The 10852-nt window shown below is 48.9% G+C and overlaps 1 non-coding gene across 1 annotated transcript; it reads left to right on the forward strand.

Moving 5' to 3' along the window:
• Window positions 1-863: 863 nt before the first annotated feature.
• TRNASTOP-UCA lies at window positions 864-950 on the forward strand. The gene has a single exon. It is a non-coding gene; the product is annotated as a tRNA-Sec (tRNA).
• Window positions 951-10852: the final 9902 nt, after the last annotated feature.

Consider the following 10852-nt stretch of genomic DNA (forward strand, 5'->3'; position numbering starts at 1 on the left):
GCCAGAGAACGTTCTTGAGCCGCAGAGGGACGACCTTGAGGTGGGCTGAGGTGGGACTCGGAGGCTGCAGGCCAGGGGCAGTACCACCTACACCCGCAAGATGTCGCCCGAACCCCAGTGTTCCCCCCCCCCACCCAAGGCGCAGGTGAGAGAACAGCGAGAGGCCGCATCTACACGGACAAGAAGCCGGTTATTCACGAACGGAGCCCCTGGGGTCTGGAAAGGATCCGAAGAAGCGGCACCGCTTTTCCGGAGGGTCGATGTCCTTTGTAAATCGTCCAGATCGGCTGCCACGGCCGCTTCTCCCCCGGGATATGGTGCACGCTCCGGTCATTGACCCTCTGGGTGATCTTGGGCCAGCGTTTTCCCCTCTCTGGGCCTCAGTTTCCTCGTCTGTAAAACGAGGTCGGGTGGGGCAGCTGAGCTCTAGGGGCCCTCTCCACAACACCCGCGGCACTCCTCGTGGGGCTTCCAGCCTTGGCTGGAGGAGGAAGGAAAATGCTGGGGCTCCGAGGGCAGGAGGGCGTGGGGGAGGAGCAACCCCTGGCCCCTCCCCCGCCTCTGCTCTCAGCCCGTGGCGGGAGCCTGATCCCGCAATATAACGCCCGGAACATTCCCGCTGGGAGTCTCTCCCAGAATCCTTGGCACGATGCAAATAAAGGGACTCTTTTTGTCGCTGGAGCTCATTGGTACTATCCTGTGAAGCAGAGGAAAAAAATTTGGAGAAAAAAACTAGAGTTTTCAAAACGATTAAATTTAACTAAGATATTAGGTTAAAAATCAGCATCAAACAAGTTCCACCCTACGCTTAAAATAATTAGCCATGGCAACTTTATGTACCCTTTGAGAGGCCCAGGTGTTCTGCCCGAATGACCCTCAGTGGTCTGGGGTGCAGGCTTCAAACCTGTAGCTGTCTAGCGACAGAGTGGTTCAATTCCACCTTTCGGGCGGCATCTACAGCCCTCCCTTTTCCTCACTGTGGGGATCACCTGCCTCTCTCCCCCCACCTGTCTCCTGAACTGGACCAAACCTCTCCTTCCCTTTCCAGCAGTCTTCGACTGCCTGCAGTGTGATCTTGGTCAAGTTCCTTCCTCTTTCCTGGCCCTCAGTTTCTCTATTTGTCAAATGATGGGACCAGAATGTCACAGTCTCTCAAAGGGTGCCACTAGCCTCCAGATCATGGAATAATAAAAATCTAGTCCTTCCTCTGCACTCCCCTGCTCCTGAAGGCCAACCCTGGAGAACTCAGTTTGAAAGACTCAGGAGGAGAGTGGACCCATGAAAGAAAACGTGTAGGAGCATCTAGGAAGAGTCAGGAGATGCCAGCTGGCTACCAGCTCACAGCTAGGTTTACAGATTATTTTGTATACGTTCTCTCGTTGCACTCTCACAACAACCCTATGGGATGGGAGCTGGGATTCCTCCCATTTCACAGATGAGGAAAACAAGACTTGGAAAGTGACTAACAAGGTCTCAGAGGTACTAAGTGTCTGAGGCTGGATTGGAATTCAGGTCTTCCTGAACAGAAGGAAGGCAAGAAGATGAAGGAGGACTGGGGATGGCTTCACACAGAGGTGTGATTTGGGGGGAGCCTGGAAGAGAGCCAGGGAAACCACAAAGCAGGTGGTGAGGAAGAAGAGCATTCCAGACATGGGGGAATTCCAGGGGAACCACCGAGCTTCAGGAGATGGGGTGTCTGGGGTCGAGAAACAATAAGGAAGCCAATGTCAGTGGAACACAGACTGTGTGTGTATGTGGGTCTAAGAAGACTGAGGTGGTCAGGAGGGACCAGGCTGTGGAAGGCTTAGAAAGCAAGGGTAGTTTACATTTGATCCTGAAAATAACAGGGAGCCACTGACGTTGATGGAATGAGGGGGTAGCATGGTCAGAATCGAGCCTTAAGAAGATAAATCCATGATCCTAGTCTAAGGATGAAGGCTCCTGTCCTTTTAGTCCATTCCCTTCATTTGACATAAAAAGAGTCTTAGAGAAGTCAAATTTTTCTTATTTCCTCCCAGGTCCCAGAGAGAACAGTGGATAGAGTGTGGGGCCTGGAATCAGGAAGATCTGAATTGAAATCCAACATCAGTCACTCAGTAGCTGTGTGACCCTAAGCAAGTCACATAACCTGTCTGACTCTTTGGGGTTAATAACAGCACCTACCTCCAGGGTCCTTGTGCAGATCAAGTGAGATCATATTTGTGAAGTATTCAGCACATTGCCTGGCACACAGTAGGCACTAGATGAATGCTTATCTTTTCCTTTCCCCAGTGCTAGTAATACAACAGAATTCAAACCCAGGCCTCATGACTGCAAATCTAGAGCTCTTTCCATCAGGCCGTACTGTCTTCACTGGCCAATTTAATGTAACAGACCTTCAGGAAGGCTCCACCGTGTGTGGAGGACCCGTGCTAGGCACTGGGGATACAAAAGTGAAATAAGACTCATTTCCTCCTCAAGGAGCTTGCAATCTAAGTGAGGGAGGAAAGGTTTCAGGCAGGATTTGTACATTATGAGCCTAGGGGCTCTGTTGTTTTTGCCACAGACTCCAATTCTCATAGTCATCTTATACAGTCACTTGTAATTCCACTGGCCTATTTTGCATGGGCCATAAATCCAGAGCTAATTGTATAGCAGCCTTTGCTTCCTCAAAAGCTCTACTTTGTTCAAGTCCCTAATCAAATTCATACTTCTTTCTGGCGACTTTATACAAGGGTTTTTAAATCTGTCCCAAACGTGGGATGTGGTGTCTCCAATAACCAAATAGCCTTATGAACTTTTGGGCCTCTTTCTTATTAGTAGGGGTGGGAAAATCCTGGAATTTTTCTCGAGCTTGTGGGAGAATTTCTTGCAGTCCTCTATTCCACTGTATCCCCAAGAATTTTACAGTTTGAGCTGGACCTTGAACCTTTGAGGGGTTAATTTCCCATCCTTTGCTTTCCATATGGTCAATTAATAGTGCCAAACTCTTCTCCACCTCTTTATATTCTTTCCCAATATCATGATGTCATCTATGTAGTGCGTAAGCTGTACACCAGGTAACTTTAATTCATCCAAATGCTCAGCTACAATCCTGTGGCAAATAGTTGGGCTATGAAGATATCCTTGCGGCAGGCATGTAAATGTATACTGTTGGCCTTGCCAAGTGAAAGCAAACTGGTTCCATTGCTTGGGGTCTGTTGGGATCATAAAGAAGGCATTGGCCAAATCAATAACTGCATACACAGTGCCTTCATGTTTCCGTATTCTTTCTATTAAAGTAACCGTGTCTGCAACAGCAGCATACAAGGGAGGAGTCACTTTGTTCAGCTGTCTATAATCTACTGTCATCCTCCACATTCCATCTGACTTTTGGGCTGGCCAGACAGGGTTGTTCCGTTGAGTAGTTGTAGGGACTAACACTCCCACTTCAACACATTCTTTTATAGTGCTGGCAATTCCATCTTGCCCACCTGGCACACGATATTGCCTCAAAGTAATTACTTCAGAAAGTTCGGGCAAAGTGATTGGATCCATCTTGATTTTCCCCACTAAGACTGCATTAATGCCTATTTTCCTCACAGCAGATTGTTATTTCCCTTCAGGTAAATTTAAGGTCATGCCCTTCAATATGTCTACTCTAATGATGTATTTGGGAATAGGCACAATAACCACAGTATATTCTTTCTTGGGCAACTGTCCAATTTTCATCATCAATTTAACTTGTCTGGCTGATATTTCAACCCCTCCTAATCCTGTGATGGTAATAGGAGTTCCATGGCTGAACTTGTCAGGATTACATAGATAAGGGTGGCCTCCGCCTCAGTGTCTATTAATGCTCTAGTTACCGTACTTGACCCATTTTTCCAATATATGTTCAAGTTAATGTGGGGTCTGCAATCCAGCCTGTGTATTTCCTTAATTTGGGATGGGGCACGGCCCATTTCCTAGTATTCCCTAACATGTGACTCACTTGGGTGTGAGGGTTCAATGTCTGTAGCATCTACAGGAGCAGTTCTTATTTCCCTATTTCTTCTGTTACTGAGTCCTTTATCTCGGTACATTCTGTACAGTTCATTGGTTGGAATGCCATCTATCATTTCAAAGCCTACCCCTGCTCTCGATAGGGTGGTGAACATTTCTTTTCTTGTCACTTTATTTTGGCGCCAAATTTGCTGGCTATTCACCCCTCTCTCTCGAGGAGATCTATCCCTTCCCCAGTGTCCTAAGTCATGTAACTGTAAAATCTTATCTATCACCACTGAAAGACGGCTCCCTACTTCCTAGGTGTTTATAAGCAGGAGGAGCTGTCCTAATTAATATATTCCTATGAGGGATTCCCAAGGGATCATTGTCTGTCTGCAGTTCCTGTCATGATAGCAATCTTCATTACCTCCTCCTTTAGTCTCATGATACAATCTCTAAGTGAATAGCAGGGTCTGTTCTCAGTGGGCCACATAGAATCAGTAGCATATCCCCCAGCGGCTAACACCAACAGAGTAGTCTTGCTAGCACCATCTCTTTGCTAATGATGTTCCCTAAATGCTTGCTGAACTAGAGGATCGTGGCTGATACCTACGAATCTCACACAATCCATCCTATCTACTAATATTCCACTGGCCCCTTGATCATTGAGTCTTACCATCCAAGATATTAATGGTTCTCCCATTCTTTGGGTGAATCTACTCAAAATGTCTGTGACTTTTTGCTGTGAAAAATCTTCCTGAATTTCCCTCGTAACTGAATTGTCACCTTGGGTTTCTGTCTTCCTCCTTTGTATGGGACGAACGTCTGTCTGAGTATTTAACCATCTCTCATTCTCTATGCAAGGGACATCCTGAACCCTAGTAGCATTTTGTGCCTCAGCCCCTGACATTGTCTAATTTCCTCTCCACTCCCTTCCCCTGCCACCATGGCAAGGACAAAGCAGGCAGTCAGGTTCGACCTGGGCTGAATTGAAATGCAGTCTTGGCTGATTTGGCCTCCTGTTGCTCCTAGCCACATTAATGGTAAAATTCTCACTTGAATCAGTAGACTCTTGAGCAGCAGTTTGTTCTCCTGCTATCTGAGATTCCCCTTCTTGCTGTGGCATAGGAGTGCCCCCATCTCTTACACTTAATCTCAATCTTTCACATACTAGCTGGTAGGCTGATAACACTATCCAGCTTTGCCTAGATAGTGATGCCCCTGACTGAATTCCAACCTCTTGTAAACATCTTTCCAAATCCCTAGGATCTCCTCTCTGTAGCCTTGGTTCCAACTTTTCACAGGGTCCAGCTCTTTTAGCCAATTCCTTTTCTAGGGAAGAATAAAATGGATCCTCCCACCCTGGGATATTAATCTCTTCCTCTGAAGTTCTTCTGCTTCTAAATAGAGATCTTATACCCAGTGGTCCCATCCACGTCGTCGCCAGATATATTATGAAAGCAGAATTTATGATTTCAAAGAAAATCATATGTATGTCTCAATGGTTCAGAACCACAGGATATAAGGAATTCTCTAAGTAGAAGGCAGAAGAAGTAAAGCATTTATTCAAGCTCTAAAGTAGCCGACCCACGAACCAGTGTCCCCAATTCGATATCCTGGCCAGAAGCTTCCAGGCCCGATAAGTGCGCCTCACAAGAGTAACCAGGAGGTTACAGAAAAACATGATGACATTAAACCAAATCATATTCGTGTTTCCCCGCTCTGGTAAGAAGATTACCCACTGGCCTCATGCCCTTGCTCAGCACTCCCTGGTCCACACTTGGGTCAGCTCTGCTACCAGCAAGCACCTGCTTCTTCAGCTCCTTTGGCTTTGGCTTCAGCTTCAGCTGTAGCTGTCACTGTTGCTGTCACTGCCTCCAACAAGTCTCAGCCTCCAAGCTGTGTTCTCTCCTCTTATACAGTTTCAGATATCATCAAGGGTCGTCTGAGCAACCAGAGCTTAAGCTGCTGCGATTGGCTCTGGTTTAGCCCCAACCCTTAGGACCATGGGGGCTTCATGCCCACAGCAGCTTAGCAACTAATAGGGGTTTGGGCCTGGGGCTTAGCACCTAGTAAGACTCAATGAAATACACTGAATTAATCAAAGGAAGCAAAAGACAAACTCTTCAAGGGCACTTGGTTGAATTGAGCGATAAGAGCCCATTTTGCTTACCAACATAGCCCTGGAATCAGAATTAGAACCCAGAGCCTCAGATGCTGAAGCCAGCACTATCTCTATGCCATCACTCTTCAGCGTACGATGGCAAATCATATGAACTAAAGAGAAAAGAAAGGGTGGAAAGGGTGGTGCATGTGCGATTGTGGAGGGAAGGCCTCAAAGGCCTGGCAAAGAAGTTGGGATTTCCTGGGGGAGCCAAGGAATGTTTTAAACCCCATGGGGTGTCCTGGTGAGACCACTGCCTTAGGAAGTTCACCTGCTAGCGTGTGAACGCTGGACTAAGGAGACCCAAGGCAGGGACAGGTCAACTTGTCAGCAGTTTGAGATCTTCCAAACCCTGGAATATTATAGCTGATATGAACCGTAGGAGGTTAGGAGCCCACTTAGCTCACTGAGGCAGCCCCACGAGAAACAGCCTTACCTTGTGACTGATGAAGCCTTTCTTCAAGGTGCCACCACCTCCCCATGAGACAACTAAGGTTTAACTGGCCTTCATGCCAGCCACTGACACCTAAGCTGACTGTGTCTCTGCCACTTAGCTTATTCCCCTCCCTACCCCCACCATCAGGGACAACTGACTTCCAGGACTATCTCCACTTACCCCCTACCCCATTACCCCCTTCTCACACACATACAGTCCATCCCACAAACACATAGCTGGGGCTTAATGGACATATGTACATCAGCTCCCCGCTGGTTATGTCCTATAACAAACCCCCTCCTGAATTTTGTGTCTAATTCTTTGAGAGGAAGGTAATGGTTTGGGGGCACCGTTGGGAAGCATGCAGACCTAGATGGCTGGGAAGAGAATGGGGAATTCATAGACTTTGGGAGCATTGTGGAATTAGGGTTAGCAGGAAGCAAGCAGCTCCTGGCTTACTCTGCTCCTTCCCCCAAAATATTCACTGCTGGGGGCCTCCAGTGAGGGCCAGTGGAGTCGTGAGACTCCCTGAGATAAGAGAGAAGTTCTCTTTCCACCCCCAAGATAACCTCTTCTCCACCTCCCTTAGGCCCAGATCGACCAGTATGTTGGGCTGGTGAACAGTCAGCTGAGTTACATCAAGGCTAAGTGAGTACTGGTGTGTCTGTGGCTCTGGGATGGTCAATGAGGCCCTTTGGGTGGACCCAAAAGCCTTTACTGTCTTCACTTGGTCCCAAATTTCATCCCCATCCTTACTCATTCCCTTCCCAAAGACACATCTTGCTTCCCTCCAGTAATTCCAAGTACAGCCACTGGATGGCAGGCATGGAAATGCGCCTGCGCCATGGTGGTCCCAGCCATGACTGGGAAACAGTCTGGTTAGTCATGGTTTGCCATTGACTCACCATATGACCTTCTTCTCATCTTTAAAATAAGAGGATTGCAGTTGATGATCTCTGAAATCTCACTAACCCCTGACATTCTGTGTTTGAAGGCCTCCCCCAGCTCTAATGGTTTCTGTTTTAAGGGCCCTTCTGGTTAGTTCTGATAGTCTGTGTTCCAAGAACCCTTCCAGTTCTGACATTCCATGTTCAGGAATCCTGCTCAAACATAACAGGCTATGCTTCAATGTCTGTGGCCCTTCACCGACTGGATATTCTACTTTCTAAAGGCGCTCCCAGTTCTGATATCCCATATCCCTTCTAGTAGGGTCCTAAGTATCCACCCCAGCTCTGACATTCCCTGTTCTAAGGTCCTTCCTGGTGCTATCCTTCCCTGTTCTAAGACCCCTCCCAGCCCTGACATTGCCTGCTCTAAGGGCCCTCCCAGCTCTGATATTCCCTGTTTCAAGGCCCCTCCTAGCTCTGATATTCCCTGTTCTAAGGCCCCTCTCAGATCTGATGCCCTAATTATATTATGTATGTGTATGTATATATATGTATGTATACACATATCATGTATTGTAATTAAATCTCTTTCTTCTCACGTTCTCCACCTTTTCTGCAGGATCCATTCAAAGATCCCAGGGAACGGGGCCTCTCCAAGTTCCAAAGCCAAAGCCAAATGAACCCCTCTTCAGGCTGGCCCGGGACCCACCTGCCCACAGCACCCCGGTGCCCTCTCTCAACTGCTCTGCCTGCCCCCCTCCCCGCCAGCCTCCCCAATCCTCGACCATACACACAGGCACACACACACACATAACACATACACACACCTTCCAGACCCGGGGGAATCTAGCCAGGGCCTCTCCATGCTCAAATATCCGACTCCCTATCATTCCTGCTGCACCCCCCCCCTCACCACCCCTATGGCCTTCAGGATGATGTGCACCCATCTGGGAGTCTGCAGGAGGTCCCTAGGTGCCTAGAATGGCCAGAGACTTGTAGTAGCCTAGACAGGGCAGCCACCCCCTGATGCCAGGAGCTCCCTATCACCCCTTCCCCCCTGGGGTGTTGAGGTGTGTGTGTAGGGGGGTGGTATCTCCCTGTCTGCCACCCTGTCCCTGCCCCTGGGGCATTTCATGGGATTGAGGAAAGACCTGAGCTTGGGTTTATACTTTAATAAAACTTGTGGAAAACAAGTGGACTCGACTAGTCATTTGGGCACTCACCAAATATTCTTGGTCAATGCCTCCCCCTCCCCTGGAGAGCTTCTATAATAGAGAGGCAGTATGCTGTAAAGGAGAGAGTGCTTGGAAAGGGCAGGGGATGGGACAGGCTAGAAAGGACACTGCTTCGGGCATTAGAGTAACTAGGTTCATACAATGCCTCCCTTGTTACCTGGATGACCTTGGTAAGTCACCAAAGTTCGCTGGTCCTCAGTTGACTCACATAGAAAATGAAGGGGCACCTTCCAGCTGTGGCTCTATGATCCTATGACCTTGGTTTGACTCCCTAGGTCTTAATAGCTGTGTGACCTCAAGCAACTCATTTTCCCCTTTCTGGGTTTCAGTTTCCCAACCTGCAAAATGGGGTAACAATACTGATGACACTACTCCCTACCTCACAGGGCTGCTTGGAGAAAAGCATGTCCCGATGCCCTGGAGAAATGGGAGTCTTCCATGGACAGCACCATGGAGAGAGCACTGGGGAGGGAGAACACTTCGGAGGCTTGGATTTTTGGTTTTCTGACTGGCTATGTGACCTCGAGCAAGTCTTTAGGGGGATCAGCTCCCCCCTTACGATGAAGGGATCAGACCAGTTGAGTTTGAGTCATTGTAGACTTACTTTGCGGTCCAAACTAATCAGTCCACGAGTATTTAGCTTGGTATATGTCGGACTCTGTGCCTTTGGGATCAGGTGGTGAATGCAACCACCCCAAGCCCTTCCTGTCCAAGCCCTGGTAGCCAGCTGGCCTGATGTTCCTGACCTGGGTGGGTTTTTTGCTCCCTAGGAGAAAGCACACATTTAGTCTTGGTGGGACCTGGCAGCTGGGAGGCTCAGAGGTTCGGGAAGAGCCAGGTTGAAATCTGGCCTCAGATTCTTACTATGCGACCCTGAGTAAGTTACTTAGTCCCTGTTTCACTCAGTTTCCCCACTGTCAAATAGAGATTATAATAGCATCTATGGGGAGAGTTGTTTTGTGCGCTGTACAAAATGCTTAGTCCCTTCCCCCCTTTTCTTTCTGGAGGAACCCCCCCCCCCTCACCCAGAGATCTGTGGTTCCATTTCAAGGATCCATGAACCCGAAAAGGGAAAAAGTTACGCCTTTATTTCAATATAATTGGTTGCCGTTTTTCATCCTCTATCGTATTTTATTCACTGAAATACATTTCTGAGAAAGGGTATCCATAGGTTTCCCCAGATGGCCAAGCAGAAAGGGTCAGGGCCACTCAAAAGGTGGTGTGTTCCAAGAGAAAGGAAAATAAATTGAGACTCCAGGAAAGGAAAGGAGTTATCCAGGGTCATAGCTGGTGGGGAGCAGAGGCAGCGACGCAGCGCAGGGAGCCAGAGAACGTTCTTGAGCCGCAGAGGGACGACCTTGAGGTGGGCTGAGGTGGGACTCGGAGGCTGCAGGCCAGGGGCAGTACCACCTACACCCGCAAGATGTCGCCCGAACCCCAGTGTTCCCCCCCCCACCCAAGGCGCAGGTGAGAGAACAGCGAGAGGCCGCATCTACACGGACAAGAAGCCGGTTATTCACGAACGGAGCCCCTGGGGTCTGGAAAGGATCCGAAGAAGCGGCACCGCTTTTCCGGAGGGTCGATGTCCTTTGTAAATCGTCCAGATCGGCTGCCACGGCCGCTTCTCCCCCGGGATATGGTGCACGCTCCGGTCATTGACCCTCTGGGTGATCTTGGGCCAGCGTTTTCCCCTCTCTGGGCCTCAGTTTCCTCGTCTGTAAAACGAGGTCGGGTGGGGCAGCTGAGCTCTAGGGGCCCTCTCCACAACACCCGCGGCACTCCTCGTGGGGCTTCCAGCCTTGGCTGGAGGAGGAAGGAAAATGCTGGGGCTTCGAGGGCAGGAGGGCGTGGGGGAGGAGCAACCCCTGGCCCCTCCCCCGCCTCTGCTCTCAGCCCGTGGCGGGAGCCTGATCCCGCAATATAACGCCCGGAACATTCCCGCTGGGAGTCTCTCCCAGAATCCTTGGCACGATGCAAATAAAGGGACTCTTTTTGTCGCTGGAGCTCATTGGTACTATCCTGTGAAGCAGAGGAAAAAAATTTGGAGAAAAAAACTAGAGTTTTCAAAACGATTAAATTTAACTAAGATATTAGGTTAAAAATCAGCATCAAACAAGTTCCACCCTACGCTTAAAATAATTAGCCATGGCAACTTTATGTACCCTTTGAGAGGCCCAGGTGTTCT

Source organism: Trichosurus vulpecula, chromosome 2 (genome assembly GCF_011100635.1).
Source record: "Trichosurus vulpecula isolate mTriVul1 chromosome 2, mTriVul1.pri, whole genome shotgun sequence".
NCBI lineage: Eukaryota > Metazoa > Chordata > Mammalia > Diprotodontia > Phalangeridae > Trichosurus > Trichosurus vulpecula.